The sequence below is a fragment of the Amblyomma maculatum genome, chromosome 11, assembly GCF_055883805.1.
Source record: "Amblyomma maculatum isolate TAMU_Amacu chromosome 11, ASM5588380v1, whole genome shotgun sequence".
Classification (NCBI taxonomy): Eukaryota; Metazoa; Arthropoda; class Arachnida; order Ixodida; family Ixodidae; genus Amblyomma; species Amblyomma maculatum.
The window spans coordinates 83,247,206-83,267,690 of record NC_139354.1 but is presented as its reverse complement, the minus strand read 5'-3'; the positions used below and the strand labels follow the sequence as shown (position 1 = coordinate 83,267,690).

The 20,485-nt window shown below is 44.3% G+C and overlaps 1 long non-coding RNA gene across 1 annotated transcript; it reads right to left on the bottom strand.

Annotated features, from left to right (window-relative positions):
* Nucleotides 1-224: 224 nt before the first annotated feature.
* LOC146174282 (uncharacterized) lies at nucleotides 225-17,177 on the bottom strand. The gene is made up of 3 exons (XR_014702275.1): nucleotides 16,924-17,177; nucleotides 10,548-10,649; nucleotides 225-3,278 (listed from the first exon to the last, which is right to left on the bottom strand). It is a non-coding gene; the product is annotated as an uncharacterized LOC146174282 (long non-coding RNA).
* Between the last annotated feature and the right edge of the window lie 3,308 nt (nucleotides 17,178-20,485).

The window sequence follows — 20,485 nt, the reverse complement described above, 5'->3', positions numbered from 1 at the left end:
ACGTTCATTGCCGCCTCCATCCAATGCACTAGCATCGCCAAGGCTCACTGCCTGGTCATTGCACTCGCTATTGCAGACATCAGTAGGTTGCAGACTCAACACAGCACGATATGCAGAGACTGCCAAACAGCCTACGGCTATATCCTGCCAAGACCCCCCCCCCCCCCAATCATCCGCTAGAATATAATCTATTCTACCTACCCCTCCCGATCCCATCGCCATCCCAAAGGTATGTACCTAGGCACCCTCTCCTCCTGGGTGGCTGCCCTCCTATCCGAAAACCCGCAGATCAGTTACAGCTGGTCGAGCTAACCTAGAACGAACAGCCAGAATCTCCTGGACTAAAGGGGTCCTCCTGGGAGTGTTTACATAATTTTATTTAAACAAAATTTCTCCCTCCTCCTTCTCCTCAAAGTCACCACCCTCTTCCTTACTATAAAATTCATTCTCAGAAATTCCTTGTGATTATTTCAGTGCGTTATGAACTCTCTATTTTAAAGCTTTCTCCTCAGCCTGTACGCATGGATTCAAACACGATAAATGAAAGATACGACTGTAAAACTGTACTATGATTATAAAATCGTTTATATTTTAACTGTATAAAATACGCAGACTGAGAATCCCCGCCTGAAAAGTTTCCAAGAAAATAAAATAATCGATATAATTGCGGTGAGCAAAACAGCTCTTTTCTCATCTTCCTGCTTTTGCAGCAAATTGAACTACTTCTGTGTGATCTCAGAAAAGCTGCAAATATATTCCCAGCATAAATGTTGCCGAGTTATGTAGAGCAGCATTTTGAAAGCAAATCCTAAGGGCGGGCTATGCGTGAAATATGACCAGACTCCCATATAAACGACCGCCTCCCCTTCGCATTCAGTACTCAATACGAGATGGCACGAGCGCTATAAGCCAGTAATCCACGTTACAAAGAAATAGTGTACACTAAGTTCGGTGTATATTTGAAGAATATAGTGAGGGTCTCAAATATAAAAACAACTACGGCGAGGGCCAACAATGCCACGAAAATGCGAAAAAACGATGCTAGCTCAATTAGCCGGAGGGGCTGCAGCTCCTTTCTTTGTTGCAGGTGAGGTCTGGCTGAAATGAAGTTCATCTCCTCTACAAGTCGACTGAAATGGGATCCTTCGAAAACTCTTCTGATGAAATCGCTTAAGGCTTCCAGGTGAGGGTAATTCTTCCTTACACCTATGGTAACAAAAAGGGTACATAGATGGTCTCGAGATTCGATGACATGGCGCCTCGCATTCGGTAAAAACCACGAAGGCAAAGCGAAGGTGTAGCAGATGCGATCAGTTCGGCGAGCACGACGTAGACAGTCCGGATAACTTTTAGTCAAAAGAGTTTTTTTTCACTATTTTTTTTAAATGCTGAGCTCAACTTGCTTCGTATTTGGCTGTCGAGATGAGTGCTAAGACGATGAGTATGCTGAAGCGTTCCTTTAACAACACAGGGGGCGACGCGGTTTTCATCGAGGGCATTCTCTAGCTTTTCGAGCGTGTCAAGCCCGGCCGGGGCAGCATAAATGGTCAGCCTCGATGTCAGCTCACTTCGAAAGTAGTTGGAAAATGGAAGTATACCCACCAACCAGAAGCCACAAACAATTCTACTAACCAAAACTGGTCTCAGATGAGGCACGGGCGATGATGAGCCAAAAAAAGAAGCTAGGAGAAACATGAGTATATCACCGGGTGTGCCTGGTGGCCGAGATGCGCGTTCTAGAAAGTCAGAGAGCAGTAAAAATAAGAAACAGCAGAAGATTGATGTGGCAACAAGAAGAAACCCTATCCTACCTTCATTCAAGATGTCCGAGAGAGACCATGGTTCAGGATAGTTGCGCTTGGCGTAAAATGTTTCGTGCCAGTACTCTAAAAGGCCGGGAATCGCAACATCCCTTGCCCCGAAAGGGCCCGCCACGGCCAGGTTTCCATGGACATCAACGTAACCGGAAAACATATCTTCAGCTAGGGTCGATGCTTGAGTATAAAATGTTTGAACAACAGTCACATTGTATAGTGAGATGGCACTCCAAATTATATCCATACGCCAAGAATTGCAGTTAGGTTTTTGGCCTCTTAGGTGCGGAATGTCAACGCAGGCGTTGTAGACGACACTGTTGCGTAGTGGTGACTGCCTCTTAAGAGTAGGACCACGTTCCCCGTTGTTCTCACTGCAGCCTCTCGAGAACAGTGAGAAGGAAGCCGAAGAAAGCTTTTCCTGTGTCCCATTTAGCACAAATGAGCTTTTAGGTAATTCACATGTGAAGCTTCTGATCGGGGATTCCGACACGGTGCGCGTTAGCAAAAGGTTTCCTTCCTCACTCTCTCCTATTAGTATCCAGTCAACTAAATACAATAAAATCCAGTGTTGTAGGGTTTCATTCAGGCATCCTGATGAGTGTTCTCCAAAACTCGGTATCAGCACATTCGTTTTAGTGCCAATTTCAGTGCTGTCTCTCACTAACTTCAATAGTGCGTGTATGCCTGGGTAGAGCATAGTAAACTGGGTGACAGGGCGCTCCAAATGTTGCATCAAGAAACGATCCGAAATATCCCAGTGTCCCTTGCACGTTATCAGTACCACTTCATCTCGATTTTTGATGTGTGAAGCCAAACTGCTGAATATGTGATCAGTTTGTCCTTTAAAGTGTGGCCTTGATTGCGTTGAACTGCTCAGAACACCATAAAGCACACACAGTAGTGATTTCACACGGAGAGCCATTTTTAAACCCTCCTGTTAGCACAGGTGTGCTTTGTTGCTTGTTAGAGAAAATATTCTGGTAAATAACAGGGTTTTATACAGCGGTAATATGCTTGTTTTAGATATAATGTGTCGGTTTAATGCTTTCAAGAATAAGGCCCTAAAGAAATAATAAACAAAAATGAGGTGTTGCCGCCAGATCATAAAGCAACGCAAACTTAAGTTTGAATATTTTCTATTATCTACGACCCGCAGTCTTTGATTATAGCTTTTAGATATTGGATTGAAAACCGATGTTCAAATGAGATATAAACGATATCTTGTTCTTTAAACAGAATACGGGCAGTTTCAACGAACGTGAAGTAGGTTACTCTAGGCTACAGCCAGTGAAAGCATGCTTAATCCGTCCAATTTCTTTTCTGAGTACGACAGCGAGATATCAGTACAAACAAGTAATCCACGAGAAGTAGAAGGTTGAAGGCGCCAGAGTCTTCTCAAATTCCAGTGGCGGAAAAGAACTGGCCCATAAGCGCTTGCGGGTGTGGTACGCCTCGATATGCCTGCACATTGCACATACCGGAATCACATATTGCATTGCACATACACACAGCAAATATGCTAAAAATAACTCAAATAAAATCAAACAACGTCATTTTGTTTTATGGTAGCGAGTTTTCTCACTTTAGAAATTTTCCGTAAATAGATGGTCGGGTCCTACACCTCCCCGACCATCTATTTACCCAACCGAGGCACACCGCAGGGCTCAGTCCTCTCACCCATCCTCTTTAACATCGCCCTAACTCCCTTAGCCCGGATACTCGAGACTATACCTGACCTTCAGCACGCAATATACGCAGACGACATCACACTATGGACTACTAAGGGTTGCCCTGGCCAAGTTGAACAAACTTTGCAATTCGCTACAGATGCCATCCACACATATACAAAGGCTATAGGTCTTGCGTGTGCACCGCAGAAATCTGAGCTCCTAGTCATCAAGCCTTCCCCACGTGCCCCAACCATCACCGTACTCCTTGACAACGCTCCGATTCCCAAAGTACCACGGCTCCGACTGCTAGGTCTCCACATTCAACAGGACACTAGAGCCACCTACACCATACACCTCCTGCAGCGCCAAATCAACCAGATAACACATCTCATTCGTCGCATTTCAAGCCGCAATCATGGCCTCAAGGAAAAAGACACTTTAAGACTCGTAGATGCCCTTATCGTTAGTCGACTAGCTTACCACCTCCCCTACCATCACATCACCAAAACCCAACTCAATAAACTTAACGTCCTACACCGCTCAGCCGTTAAAGCAGCCCTCCATTTACCTCGTCATACCAGTACAATTAGGCTCCTTCAATTAGGCATTCATAACAATGTTGAGGAGATCATAGAGGCGCACCTCTCCAGCCAGCAACGTCGACTCCGCACAACATCTACAGGCACTCATCTCTTGCGCTCAATGGGCTACAATACCCCTGATCCCTCACCTCATACTCATATACCCATCCCTCCGCATCTGCGGAGCCTCCTCGAGCTCAAACCCCTCCCACAAAATATGGATCCCGAACACCACAAAGGTCGTCGCGCAGCCCGTGCCTCATATTTTTCCAAACAGTACTCCACACGCCAAGACATCATCTACACGGATGCTTCACACAATCCGGACATTCCACACATCTGCACTGCTGTATTCACGGACATTCGCCGCTCAACATTCAATGCCGCCTCCATCCACTGCACTAGCATCGCCGAGGCCGAATGCTTGGCCATTACACTTGCAATTGCACACATCAGTCAGTTGCAGACTCAGCACACCACAATATGCACAGACTCCCAAACAGCATACAGATATCTACTGCGAGGAACCCTCCCACACTCATCTGCTAAAATATTATCTACTCTACCTACCCCTCCCGATACCATCACCATCACATGGGTTCCTGGGCATGAGGACATCCTCGGAAATGAGCGCGCTCATGCGTTTGCCCGAGAACTAAGCTTCCGGGCGCCGGTGGATGTCCTCCCCAAACCTTCATTATACACCACCATCGAACCTCTTGACTACACTACAATTGTTCAGTACTATCGTCGCTGCCGTGCCACGTTCCCGCCACCACATCCCACGCTTTCTCACATCGACAGCACGTACTGGCGACAACTCCAAACACATTCGTTTCCATCTCCTCAATTTGCCCACATATTTCACCCCACGGACTTCCCACCGTACTGCACCACATGCAACGCCACCCCACCCACTCTCTATCATTACTTATGGGAATGCCCACATCCAATCCGCGTTCCTCCCGTCAAAAACCCCACCCCCTCCTCCTGGGAGGCTGCCCTTCTAGCCACGCAACCTGCAGATCAGTTACGGCTGGTCGAGCGGGCTAAGCTAGAAGGAACAGCCAGAGGGCTCCTGGACTAAGAGGTCCTCCTGGGAGTGTTTACATTTTTTTTTAATAAAGTTTTTTCCTCCTCCTCCTCCTCCGTGTGATATCGAATGAAGATTGAAAGCTGTCCTGAAGGCATTGTTTTCTACCTGTATTTGGCGCTGTCTCATGTTCGCTGTTTTTACATTATAAAATTATTCATAACTTTCGAAGCGTAGCCTCAAGGGAATGTTTCGGAACTCTGTTTCTCTTCATAGTGCGGGACTTGGAGCAAATTGCAAGACACAAAAGCTGAACAAGGAAAATATTATTACCACGAACCTTATGCAACAACAGCGTTTCTTCGTACAGACGAATTTTTATTCGCGACGCAGTATTTTGGGGAGAATGCACAATACGGATTTTCGTTCTGCTGTTGTTGGTCAAGAATTGGTAATTTACTAGGCCTGCAAAAATAATTGAGCTCCAACACTATATCGGCACTACAGGCATGTCGCTTCAGATGTCAATACGAGATATTGTGGCAGTCGATCGATATTTTAGTATGAAAAGAATAAATAAAATTTGGTTATTGTCAGCGTGTTTACTGGCCCATGTGATGTTGTGGGTGGTGTTTTTCCTTGAGTTTTGATGCAAATTTTAAGCAATGTGTCACAAACAGGAGTGCTGCGGTAAAGGCTCCATGATGAAAATTTCAGGATTGCTAAACAACAGGCGCTTTTTATTATCAACTGGACGACATCATCGAGTGGTAGGAATAGTAGCACAAAACCAACTGCCCCAAGCTAAACTGCATGCGGGCTAACTCAGCGCGACGCCAAAAATGGAGCATAAAAATGGCGGCAAACATGTTCGGCGAGTTCAAGATTTTCCTATTCACTTAAGCGATAATATCACTTTTAGAGCAGAACTAGACACTGATCTATAGTGCCAATGCCAGTTTATCGCTGAAACCTGACCTTCATTCAACCTCGCGAGTAAAGGACAGCATCGGCACGTTTTACAGTTAAACTATTGTATCGCGTGTTGTGCCATTTTCACTAAGGGTCTACAAAATTTGCCTTTAGCCATTTACGGTTGTGCTGGAAACCTTAAATTTGCTTTTGGACACCAACCAGCGTATCTACACCAAATTGCTCCAAGTTGTGTGGCGCTCCTAAGCTCATCTTGCGCTCGGAGGCAGCGTAGTTTTGCATCTGTGGCATTACCGCGTCGCAAAACGTGTTCTTAACGCAGTGAAGGAGGAGGGCATAACTTTTATTGATGTACTAAATTATTTATGGTTGGGGTGCTTGGTGGCTGTTCCTATTCAGCAACATCATTACCCATCACAACTGCCTTTGGTCACTGGAGACGAGGCCACTGGGCCTGCAGGTCTGAGTTTAAAACGGCCTCTTAGTTGGCTGACTTAGAATTTAGGTATTTCTATTTTTCTGGCAGGCCCACACTATTTAGTAAACGGCAGAATGTTTCCTGCAGACTTTTCACCTACCCTATTTGGAGCAGTTAACTTGGCGCAACTCGGATCTGTGAAAACCGTTGGTGGATCCCGGGAGTGCACTCCTGCCGAGGCGTAAACCATTTGTACTCTCCGCACAAGCGGCTAGAGGGATTGTTATGATTGCCGCTGTAGAACCAGACCAACGTTGCGGGAGGACTGTGACTGTAGACTCCAAACTAAATTCTGTAGAACCAGGCAGTGACTCGCGATCATTAGTTGATGCGGGTGGAGTCCTTTGGCCTCCATTTTATCAATGTAGAGCCAGAGAATCGAGCGGAACCCCGGGAGAGGAACGCTCGGTCACCCGCATAAGCGGCCTTATTACCCTTCGCCCCATGGTGACCGAAATCTATAGAACCAGTTTTTTAATATTAGTCTAATCTGAAGCTCCCATCTGCCAATAATGTGCTATAGGCGGGGGTGTTATCCTTCCCCACGTGTAATTTCGGCAGGCGTGCTCAGAGTTCGACATTATGTACGCTGCTTCGGAGTGGCTACCGGCCAGTGCAATCGCCACTTCATCAAACATTAGCGCGTCTCTAGTTTCTGACGAGAGCCAGTTCACCTGCTTTCCCTCGAACACTATTGCAATTGCGCAGATGTCCTTCATGGTTAGAGCCGCTGCATCTATGTGATATGTGCCTTTGTTATTGTTATAGTACAGTCGTGTAACATTTCCCTTGCGGCACACCTCCCTTGATTATACCCCAAAATCGTGTTTTGGAGAGCCGCTTAACCGCAAGACACTGTTCCTCGCTTCCGTGATGTCCACTTTGAATTCGATTTTGAGATGTAGTGCGAGATTAGGGTCTCAGAGGACTTGCCTGCCTGCGCATGTCACCGACACCCTACCAACTAAGACATTCGGTTTGTTCTGTGATTTTCAATCAGGTACACTGCTGTGCTGCGGATCTCAATTTGGAGCAAGTACACTGTAGACTTAAGTAGAACCCTCTTGGTTAACCTGTACGTTTCAGCCCCATAGCTGAGTGCAGGTAAGATGCAACTGTTGTATACCTTTCTCTTGAGCGATACCGGTAAGCTGCTAGTCATGATCTGCGAGTGCTTGCCAAATGCTTTCCGTCCCAATAGTATTCTTCTTGTTATTTGCTTTTCATGGTCCGGATCTGCGGTTACAACCCGTCCCAAGTAGACATATTCGCCTACTACGTCCTGTGCTTCGCTACCTAACGTAAAATGCTGTTCCTTCCCGAGGCTGTTGAGCATTACCTTAGTCTTCTGCATATTGATTTTCAAGCCTACCGTTCTACTTTTCCTGTCAAGGTCAGCAATCATTATTTGCAGTTCATCCCCAGAGTTACTTAGCAAGGCAATGTCATCAGCAAATCGCAGGTTACTGAGGTATTCCTCATCTACCCTTATCACTAACTGCTCCCATTCCCAGACTTCAGTTGAGAACAACGCAGAGGGCTATGGAACGACAAACGGTAGGGGTAGCATTAGGAGATGGGAAGCGTCAAAGTGGGTCAGAGAAATAACTCAAGTTACTGACATTCTAGTGGAAATCAAGAAGAAATGGACATCGGTAGGGCATGTAGTGAGAAGAGAGGTTCACGATGGTCGCTCGGGGTAACAATGTGAATTCCAAGGGGAGGAAACTGTAGCACGGGGCGGCAGAACGTTAGGTGGGCGGATGAGGTTAATAAGTTCGCAGGGGTCAAGTGGATGCAGCTAGCACTGAAATGGGTTAATTGGAGAAATAAGGGAGACGCCTTCGCCCTGCAGTGGATATAGTCAGGCTGATGATAATGATGATGATGATAACGACACTGTAGACGCTCTGGATCTAGCGCTCTTTTTTCCTCAGCTTGAGGCAGGGCACCACGTACACCACAGGACTTGCGACAAAAGCCTGAACAAGGCGAACGGTTGCTTATTCGAGAAGTGTACCATGCTTGACCAGATATCCTGCCAATCCTGCTACCACTTTTCCCGTAGCTGGACTTTATTTTTGAGGCCATGGCATTGCTTCTTGCGTCTTTCTTTATAATTCTAATACCCGACGTGTGCTCCCCTGTATTGTCAGGCGGTTGTTAACGTAAATGAGTATGTTTGGTTGTAAGTGTTTTAAGTTTGTAACGTTCAAAAGTACTGATTTGTTCAGAGCGCTGTCACAGCGCTGTTCCAAGCTTAATTTTGTGCTGCCGCGGCAGCTTGCTGGAGGGTTCCTTTTCATCTGCCATACTTTGCACCGTGAACAGATGGTAATGTCATCTGCGTAGATTGTGTGGGATGAACGAGAAGGAAGACGAGATTTTGGATGCGGAGGCGCGCGGAAGAGACAGAGCCATTGACCATATTAAACAGCCGGCGGACAGCTGGTGAATAAACACGTTCAGAAGCATCCTGGTGCCTGCCCTTCTACATTTTATGGTGCCGAAATCCGGGATCGAACTAGGGATCTCGACCCTTCGAAATTAGAGGTGTTGATTTTGTCGAACCAATAATCGCTAAAGGCAGTCGCACGAGCATTGTGTGCATCGCATTGGTCACTTGAGCCGCGGTGAGAGCTGTTGAATTCGAACTCAAACTGTAAATGCGACCTGGTGTTTGCCCTGCTTCTTCTACATCAGGTACTCCATCTACGGCGCTGAGCATCTCTGGGAATGGGATGAGAGCAATGTTAAAAAGCAGCAGAGGGAGAACCGCTCCTTGAGGCGTCCCTCGGCGTGAGCCTACTGGTGCAAGACGCGAGTGCGATGGGTCTTGAATGTTTCATGTTTATCACTATGAATAATGCTATGGATGTTTACCAGTCCTTCGGTAGCACCAGCGACTCAAAGCATTCGTAATTGTAACTGGTAAAATCTTTTATAGCTTCATCATTGAGGTTTGCCAGGAGGCTGACTGTACCTCACTCAGCCTGATAAAGCCAAATGCAGACAGAACCGATACTTCTATGTAGTGCTCTATGTATTCAAAGCTACGGTTTCTAAGCAACTTGCCCTTGCCGACAAATAGATACTTATGAATGGTCGTAGTTGAAAACGAGAAATTTAGAAGGTATACTATAGTGAAAAACTCTCAATTGCACACGAAGTTTGAAGAAAGAGACATCGAAACCGCACTATTATTTATGAGGAGAAGAGCGGCACCAGGACTTTTAGAGCAATCAGGCAATTGCAGAGACACAACCTTCCATGAATGTCTGCATTCGGATTGTCGTCTGAGCAATCGTCCGTGTTTGTATACTCCGGAGAAAATAAGGATGTTTGAAGGAATGTTATCCCTGGCACAGCAGTATTTTTGGCATCGTGGAAGAGGAACGCTCTGGAGAGGACGCTCGGGGAGGAAAGAAGGCGGAATTTGTGTGTTGCGAAGGCTGCAATTCCACCAACAGCGCTGAAAGGATAAATTTTTGTGTCGCCTCTAGATGTGTGCATGACTGTGCTTATTGGTTGGCGTTTGCGGCAATCTCTAGCCGCCGATATGAGAAGCTGCGATGCGGATCTTCGTCATCGAGGTTTAGCGGCCGGGATTTGAACATGACGGCGTCGTCTGGTGATATTGAGCTCAGAGATAGATCGAAAACGAGGTTTTTCTCAGAAGATGCATCCTCAAACAACATCGATTGCTATCAACCGTACTCAACTATGCCTAAACAATAGCGAAATTATTAAAGGCCTTGGAGCCATTTGCTGTTCTTATATAAGCATGGTTCCTTTTTTTGCCTAGAAACCGGATTGTATCCGGCACGCGCTGCTGTCAACTGTAAATGAGCCCACTAGTGCTTAGAAGCAATGTTTGGCGTATATAATGAGCTCTGTACACTTTTCCGTGAATACACAAAGGTCAACATCTATTATCATTCATTTTCGAGTTAATACTCTATTACAAAATGAATTTTCTTCAAAAACAATCTTTTTTGTGCTCTTGTAAACACGAAGTAGGTAAAGCAATTATACCTGTATTACACTATAAACGTGGCTCTTGTCGTTAAATGTTATGCCTTGTCGTTTGATGATGTTCACGTTGTCGTCTCCTCAGATGCAATTATACGTCATTGCCTGTAAAAGAGAATTGACTTTGGCATCATATTATCATTTCTCCACTCGAGTACACGTGTTGGTGCAGCGGAGCGTTGAAGGCACGAGCGGTGCCTTCTGAACGTGTTTTTTTCCGGGATTTGACGCCAAGCGGGACACAACATACTTCGTATCGCTCTGAAGCCGCTCGCTATACATCCTCGCCCTATCAGCACCCCGCCATGGGTTATCTTTCTCGTTTTGAAGCACTGCCCCTTTCTTTTCTAATTAAAGCATTGCACTTTCATCAGCCTAAATCGCATGCTTTGCATCACAGTAACGTGCAATGTTGTACATTTGTAAAATATGTTTTTTTCTTGACATGCACGCAAACCGGCATTTTAATAAGACTAGCGGATTTGTGACACGGCGCTCAAGAACATAGATTGTGAACCCATAACCTAGAAAACGAGGCCCTCCATTAGTATCGAAATGTAATAGAATTCTCTGAGTTAGATATTCTCAAACACTGTTGATCCGGGTATCGGAAAACTGACATGAACTAAGGGGGGCCAAACCTGAGATCCGATTAAATGTAAAGGATTGGAGTGGAGCGATTTGAGCATCAGTTTCAAATCAGAGACCGACCTTTAGGGGGGGGGGGGGTTAGTCGAGAAATGGAAGCAGGCACAAAAATGTGAGGAACGTAATCATCAAATCTCTCAAACATATCAAAGAAGCATTGGACGCATACAAAGGTAGAAATTCCACGCGGTATCTGGCCGTCCTCTCCCTCAACGATGTACGTGGTTGGACCATCACGTTTTCCGGTTTATGGTAGGTCTGCTGCGTGAGCCAGTGAGGAACTGAGGCAATGGTTGTCTCTAACATTCGCCGCCGTGCCACAGTGCTGTACATTTTCGTGTGCACTTTCTCGTCTACTGCGCAAGCTGGCTTGTTTGCAGCGGTAACTTGAAACAGTCACTGTATTAAACTCAAAACGAAACAATAGAAAATACGGGTTTTAATTTAATATATTTCATTCAAACTTTCTCGTTTTCTGAAATGCGTTGAATGAAAGATTGCGTGCCGCCAAATGTCTGGACTGAGACTCAGAGGTATAGCGCTCAATAAGACTGGGAAGTGAAAAGAACGCGCTTTGAAGGTATGGGAGCAAAGGGCCGCTTTCGCGAAAACGGTGGCGCGGCGACGCAACTAGCTACTGGGGCGTCAGCCGGGTGGTCCTCCGCGTATGCGCGGTCTACAATGGGACGCAAGCCTTTCAAGATGTGCGTTCTTCTTTTCCCTTGAATCGTCTCAAGTTGTTGATCTCTCTTTTATGAATATAGGGTTAACAAGGCTCACTTGTGTTTTCATTCACATCATTTTCATTATGGGCGATCGGCAGCATCTCGGGAAAGCAACATGGCAGGACAGGAAATGAATACGAATTCAGAGTCCCATAGTGCGCTTCAGTCGCTCTTTGTAACATGGAAACATATATTGCTTGCTTCCGGACTCTCAAAGCACATACTTCTCACGTCGAATGCGCGTGTTTTGAAAAGAGCGCAGGGTGGAGTGTGGAGACAGGACGTACGAAAGAAAAAGATGCAATACGTGCGTTAGACCCCTTACTAATGTTGGCTATCTGCGCGCCCTTCTTTGACATTGCCCAGCATCTACGATCCTTTCTTTCACATGCAAATAATGCTCATTACGGTGCGTCCCCTATAGCCGCAAGAAAATCGGCATCAGCACGAATAAAATGTGGACTAGTTTGCTTGGAGTAGAGATTTTGGGATGTTAACCGAACGACACAACTTTAAGTGAACAAAACTAATGAGTAACTGAACACCCTGTGTCAGAAAAGGTGTTTTTCAAGGGAGAAAACGCGTCGCCAACAATGGAGCATATTGCAAAGCCCCACTAGAATTACGTGATAAACCAATGTAATGAAGGCTGCTGCCTGCTCTTGCCAAAACTAGAGCGTGTGTTACCAAACATGACGTATTTTTACAATGGGACGGATAACAATATAATGCAGGAAGAATGTATCATCACATACAAATTTGCATGACTCGAATGCCTAATCTAGCCTCACATTGGCGCAAAACGTGAAGGCCCGGGATGATTTCATGCGAGAGGACACGCCAAAACATATCTGCCCTGAAATTTTGCTGCACAGCTCCACAGCTGCAGAGGAAAAGCCGAGATAAATTACTTAGCCCTACATCAGTCCCTATCGTGCTACAGGAAAAGGTTCAATTTCACTGCAAAAAAACTGTCTCCACCAAGATGTAAATTTTATTGTAATTTACAGCATACAGTGTACATTGCGATGCTGTGGGAAAAAATCTGAAGTGATTCGTGCCGAACGTAAAATTACAGCTCCTAAACCTACATCTAACTTCAGCTTCAAGAACTCATCCCAGAAGTATCACTTCTCCAAATACTTGGCATGCGTTGTAATCTAACTGCAAGGTCACACGTGCCATTGAAATACTAAATAAATTGGCCACCTAAGTATCGCGCATGATACGGCGTGTTGCAAGAGGCCGCAGAAGAATCGAAGAAGAGAGCACAAGTTTTTTTGCAAGCGCTAATCATCAGCCGGGTTTCCTAGGCCTGCCTATCTTTCTTTTTCTCTTTCATCTTTATATATTTTTAATATTATCTCGGAAAAATGTTGGTGGCATCTGGGTTTTTAAGGGTGGCTTGTTCGGATCCATTACGAGGAGGCTATATTTTTAAGCTGTTCATCCTGATTTCAACATGTGAACATTTCAAAAGCTTGGAAGTGGTGTGCTCTATTAAGTATATCTTTAGATCCTATACGATGATCGAAAACGACTTTTTCTGCATGAAATAACTTTCCAAACACTAGAGCTGGCAATTACTACTATGCGACATCCCTATATAATTCGTATTTTAGGCAGATTGAGGTAGCCGCTATCAGTGTGTCTACAGTGCTGAAGGTAAGTTAACAGTAGAATTTTAAGTGCATTTGCATAAAGTACACTTGATGGGACATCATCTTCAAAAATTCACAACTCTTTGCAAAGGGGCTGCGATGACATTCACCATACTAACATGGAGATGCTACCAACTGCTCCGTTAGTTTAATCGCTGATTCGCAGGTGACCTGTCAGCTTCATTTGCCAGGCAGCCTTTCATAAAAACTTTTTCACGCTCCTCCAAGCCGCCAAGGATCGAACGGTCTTTTTAAGCACCATATCATTCCTACCCTGCCACACAAAAGATTGAAAGGAACCGAGATAGTCACCGATTTAGCTCGTGGTCACGCTAGCCAAGAGATTCAAGCCACAGTATCTCCCGACCACTCATTTCTTGTGATCTATGTCGACAATCTGCAATACTTGTCTCAATCACCAACGTAGCACATCCCAGCTCCTATCACACCCAAAAAGGCAAATTACTGCGCAGGTAGCCCGTAACTCGAGTCAGTTTCCCAAACCATATAAATAACAGATATCTTTCCAGAAAGATATCTACTTGTGTATGCGCGACGGTAACCCTCACTTATTTCATACTGCAACGGGTTGCATGGTGTCTTACATATACATTTTGAAACATTTCAAACGAACAAGCAGCGGGAGGCCTCTTTTTGCAGTTCTCAAATGACAACGCAATGCAACTCGGTACAACAGCCCAAAGCAGCTGCAGATGCCACAGGGACTATGTATGACTGCACAAAATGGTACTCAAATCATCGAAGGCTAATTTAGTTTTTGAAGTAAGCCTGTTACTAGCATTACTATTATCAGACATCCTAGGTAGGATATTGCGCCCCTTCGCCCTCAGAGTTTGTTCTCAGCTTGGCTCTGTTATTCTTACTTTCCTTTCCGATGTCACATTAGCTGGAATTTATATTGCTAAATGCGCCGCCCTCCCATTTAGCTGAAATTTAACCTTTTCTTTGTGTTGAAATGCTATCTGGCTAGGATTAATAGTTTATGGCATTTTGATTAGACTTCCGCATTTGGTTGCCTTGTGAGAAAAGACGAGTGAAGGGTTGCAAATTATTCTTATATTTAACAGTGCTAGTTCACGCTAATATGCATGAAGAAAGTACTAATTACCCAAAGTCATAGTATAAACCAAACAAATTGGACCCAAACTTTCAGTTTACATAAGTCTGCACCGTAGCATAACCGTTTCACGTTATCAATAGCGCAAAGACTGTTGGAGCTTCACTTAGTAAAAATACAATATATACATGATTGAAACGTGTCGCAAAAGCTCTTGAAACAAAAGCTACGGAAAAATGCCCCGTGTGGCTAGCTCAGCATGATAACAACATGATGAGAATAGAAGTCGCAAAAAAAGAATTATTCTCCGAATATACATAAGAGATCGGCGCTATAAATACTGGTCAGTACGCTAGGCTACAAAAAAATGCCGTGAACAGAAGTTATCCTTTCCTCTAATAACATAGTATCCCAAAAAGCAGCCAAGCAGCGCAACAGCCATATTGTGTTGTTTTCTGGACACACATAGTATTGTGCCGATATGGCTGGAAGTGAAAAAAGACAGGCTTCAGACTTTCCTGACCAAATTGATCAAATCGCTCAAACACTTGTATAAAGAACGCTTTTGGTTGAAAGTATGCGGTAAATGGGTGCTATACTTCCTAGAACCCTGGCGGGGAGCAGACATTATACAAGACGCAGCCAGTTTGGTGCACGCAGAACAGACCTAAACGTGCCTTTCCCGTTTCGACTTCCCTGCAGTACTTCTCTAGAAACAATGAGCTCAACATTCTGAGAATAGTCATGACCAATGAATTTGAAGTTTAATTATGAACCTTTATTCTGAATATTCTCATGTTTTTTGCAGTATTTTGTTTTGTTTTATTCTGATTTATCCTTCAGTGCCTATAGTACTTACTTTTTGTTCTTGCTTTTGCTGAATTGAATTATCAACGCCTGCCTAAGGCTTGGTAACAATGCTGGCAGTACCTGTAAACTAAATAAATAAACATTCTTTAGTCTGAGATTCAGAAAATAGAAACCTGTAATATCAACAGCGAGAACTGTAGAATGGCCAAACTTGAAAGCCCCGCCGGGGTGGTGCAGTGGTGAGACGCCCGACTACTGTCCGGAGTTCCCGGGTTCGAACCCGACCACGGCGGCGGCGTTTCGATGGAGGCGAAATGAAGTGGCGTCCGTGTGCTGTGCGATGTCAGCGCACGATAAAGATTCCCAGGTGGTCGAAATTACTCCGTAGCCCTCCTCTACGGCTCCCCTCTCTCTCTTTCCACTTTCACTCAAATCTTCATTCCTTCCCTTACGGCGCGGTTGAGGTGTCCACATAGCAAGTGTGACAGATACGGCGCCTTTCCCTTCCTGTGAACCAATTATTATTTTTATTATTATTACCTCGAAAGTTTTGCGGGGAATGCGGAAGGCTAGTTTATTGAAACTATTTGGCAGAAGTGGGTGAAAAATGTATTCTGTAAGCCTAATTCTGTAACAACAACTCCAAAGCAGAAACCCGACAAAAAAATATAAAGAACGATGTGCAAAAGAAAGAAGGCTGTAAAAGCATTAGCTCATCAAATTTAACATCGGCAACATAGGTGATCGTTTGTAATGGCAAATGACGTACAAACAGAAAACAAAAGATGCACGTGCAATTGAAACACCTACCTGCTTTGTTAGATTCCTCATGCGGGCACTAGTACCGGTAGTTGCCTTTAGAATACAGGCTTTTGTGTCAATACGTTTTGGAGCCGCAAATACCTTGTCCTAATAGCTTACGGCTAGGCTGCATCTTCGTGCACGCCGAATTAACCATAAAGCCGAATACCCTAATGTAGACAAAGAAATGGCTTCCGACTTTGAATCCGAGCTCACGCTACAAATTATGTGAAGGCCATCCTTCGTTCCAATCATGCTAAGGGAATGGAACTATGCTAAGGGAAAGACCGTTAATTCTACATATAGGGTGCGAACTACCGCCACGTTCCACCGCAAATTGGCAGCTCAGTTTATGTTATCTTTAAAAATGTTGCAATGAGGTTTGTCAGCCATTAAACATACAAACGCTGTATATGAAGCTACACATAAAATGAACACGTAATAGAAGCAGACAACGCGAGCCTTGAACTTCTGAGTGCACAATCTTGTCTGTCTGTCATCACGCATTTTTATGTACAGAAAGGTATGCTTCAGCTGTCTTGCCTTCATACTTTTGGGAAGGTATTTCAAGCCTAAGATGAGGAATTTGAATCCACTCGCTTATTTGATGGCGTTTAATTAGGTCCTATTAGGTGCTCAACTGATACCTCACTTACAATTCTGCTGCGATGTCCAGAAAAATGGTTCAATTCTTCGCTTTCATGTGGTATTATCCACCGAGAAACTTCACAAAAAGCAGGCAGACGATGTTGCCATTCAAAAATTCTAAAACCTTTTCTTCAATGCGCGGTTTGAGCACACGTGTTTCCAGACTATTATAGAAGCTCGAACACACCACCATAAGCGCATGCATAAGCGCATGCGCGCTTATGCTTCGCTGAGTCAGTGTCCACCGAGTAAAATTAAAGTGCAATGTTCCCATCAAGAAGTATTCGCAAAGTCACTGTGAAGCTTCGGAGTTTTGCAATGCTAATTGAGCTCTCTATTGTAGAAATTAAAATGGTATTAAGATGGTTTCTCTTTGAGGGCTGGCGTATATGTCGTTCAAGAGCTCACTATGCGATAATGTTGCAATTATTATTAATTTTGCATGAAGAGCCTTTCTCGAGGTTACTGGTAGAATTTCAGTATTCCCTTTTTCTTTGGTTCAAATTATCCTTCAAGTCAGTAGAAATTACCCATCAGTACCAAGATCAAATATTTATGTTTCCGCAAAGTGATATGTATGGCATATGTAGTACCCATATTGCAAGCTAAATGCTTAATGCGATGGAAACGAGAAATTCTGTGCTTCACTAACGCCTCGTATAATTCAGAGGTCATGTTTTTAAGCAACGTCTGTGTGGGGTAGTTAACTAAAGCTACAGAGCAAAGGCTTCGCAAGCGATGATGTGTGAACGTATCTGTATTTAACTTGTCCTTGCGGTGCCATCAATGCAATGTCAAATGCGCAATATCAAAAAATCAATATCCATTGTATCAATGTTCAAAATGTTGCTTAACTTACCAGATTTTTTTTGTGCACAATTCAAAACACATGAGCATAAAGGGGTCTTGCAGCAGGTGAGTAATTTCGCAAATTAGGCTCGTTGTCCCTGGCGCAGGGACGAAACAAGAACGTGCCCTGGAATTCTACGCCTTTATGCAGTGGCTTGTCGCACAAAAAAGTTTTAAACTGGTAAAAACTCTAAACTGTTAGTAACAAATTATGCATAACAAGTAACAAACTTTCACAAGTTGATAATCAGCATTACATCCTCTAGTCACCTTTCTCTCTGCTAAAAAGTTTATATTTACACGCCAAGTTGCACCACGTTTGAAACAAACTTGCTACTGGAACCGAAGCTAGATCACTCCTTATCTTGAGAAGCATTTAGTCTTGTTCATTTTATGTTATTGTCCAAAATCGACATCTGTCGTTTCCTGTGGAATAAGCGTTTCCTAGCACAGCTGCTCCAGGCGGAAAAGCAGTTCATTGCATAAATCGACATCTCGCTCGCAGTGCCGCGCAGTCTCTTATCAAACTGCCAAGCCGCAGAGACCTACAACGTGGACGCGATCCGCCTTTTAATGTACCAATACTAAAGTATCCTAAATTAGAGTCCTTCTAATGCAGATATCGATATACCAATCGCTGCCTTTTGATAATGTAGACCAAATGCAAGGGCAATGCAAAATCTCAGAAACGAGCGACGTGCATTATGGAAATTTTGAATAGTGAATTGTTTTTGCTAATAAAACTCAACTGCGCTTGTTTTGCCACCTAGTGACACCGATTTCCTGCTGAATAGAAGTTAAGCCGCCGCTTATCTCCAGGTGCTATTGCCTAAAAACTTCTCTACGGGCCTGTCCAAAAGCAAGATTTCCTATGCCCCGAGCAACAAGGCATCGTATCTGAAAGAAATTGATCCAGGCAGAGAACTAATCTTCATAAAAGACATGCCACACCCGACTACCATGTTATCGCATTCAGAAAGGGCGAAATAAAGTATGCATGTATAATGGAAATGAAGTGGCTTCTAATATCATCCTCAACTTTTAAAGTTAGTAATAGTTATATCACGCAGCGAAAAGCTTTTTCTGTGCTTTTTCAGCCCAGTGTTGCTGACGCAGTGAACATACCAAGTCTCGATAAAGGGCGATAAAGAACTTCAGCAAAATGAAGTTTTTTCGCCTTAAAAACTAACTGCGTGTTGTGCCGTCACCAGCGGCTCTTTTATTTTCTGAAAACACGAGCGCCCTCATTTCTCTTTAGGCGATTTTCTTGGAAAAAAAAACGTCCAGCAATATAAAAGAACAAGGCGTTTTGTTGCCTGGGCGTTGAGGCCGTTATCGGCATTTGGCCGTTTGGCATTTGGCTTGGTTGAACTGGAATACATAAATAAATGCGCAATCAGCGGCTCCAAGCTGGCTCAGTTCGAATTGCCTGCGGAAAGCGACGTGGAAAGTGATGTAGTCATGGCTCAATAAATCTGTAATTCTGATATTTGCGAAGTTAGTAATTATTCTATTAAAAAACTCGAAGTAGCAGTTCATTTTGTTTTGGCAGGGTGTAGCTTATGCATAGGTACAGTGAAGTGGCAAGATGACCACGTTTAACAGATTGATTGATTGATTGATTGATTGATTGATTGATTGATAACAGAATATACCGGGTTAAGTGGAGAGATACGGGAGAGGCCTTCGCCCTGCAGTGGGTATAATCAGGCTCATGATGATAATGATGATGAACAGGTTGATAGTTTTTTTACACTAACTGAAGTCAATATTTTAGACAGACAAGTGATATCCATTCTTCGTCTAAAGAAATTATTGCCACATCCTATGTTCATGACTTCTTACTAAAACCTTCTCCAGCCTTGTTCAAATGCAAGGTTTGCAATTGCCGGAATGCCGACATAGCGTTTCTGATAGAGGTTACTTCAGGCAAAATGGGGAGCTGTTCATTCTTCATTTAGAAGTTTTCAGCAGCCCTGGACTGCAGGTGGAAGCTATCTGGCTTCTAAGGTATAAAGAGCAATTGTTTATAGTTGGCACTTTTCTAGAAAAGAGCTCGAGTTTGGTGCAGTGCAGCACATGCAGTGACAATGCAGGCTATCAAAAAACATCGATATGTTAATTGAGCACATGTATTAAAATGAAATCGTTTTTAGTTTAGAAAAAAGTAGCCTGTGTCTGCGCTCTACCAACGAGTGACAAACATTTCCTCCTTGAACAGAACTACTGCATAGATCTCTTTCAGGGAAATTTACTTAAAAGCAACTTCATTATGCCCTGTTTGAAAATAAGCTTTTCACGCTTCCGCGACGAGACAGTTTGTTAGAGGAGGAGGAGGAGGAGGAGGAAAAACTTTATTCTGCGAAGCATTCGAGGCACGCAGGCCTCCTGGGTCTCCGCACGACCCCACTCCCGGTCTAAACGTTCATGTGATGTTGATCCATGACGTATGCGGCCCGGCTAACGACAATCTTCTGCCTAACCGAATGCACTGACCGAAGCAAAGTCTCCCAGTGTTGCCAGGTTCGAAGAGGCACCGCCCCGGCGGGGGAAAAGACGCCGGGCAGGATAAAAAAAAATATGAGTAAGGTTGGCCTTGGGGTGGGAACACAAAGTGCATATGGGGGATACCGGTTCAAATTTGGAAAGTAGAGCTGGTGTCGTCAGCGTTCGTGTCTGCAGGCGACGCCAGTTTGACTGTTCTCTGGTATTGGGGAAAGG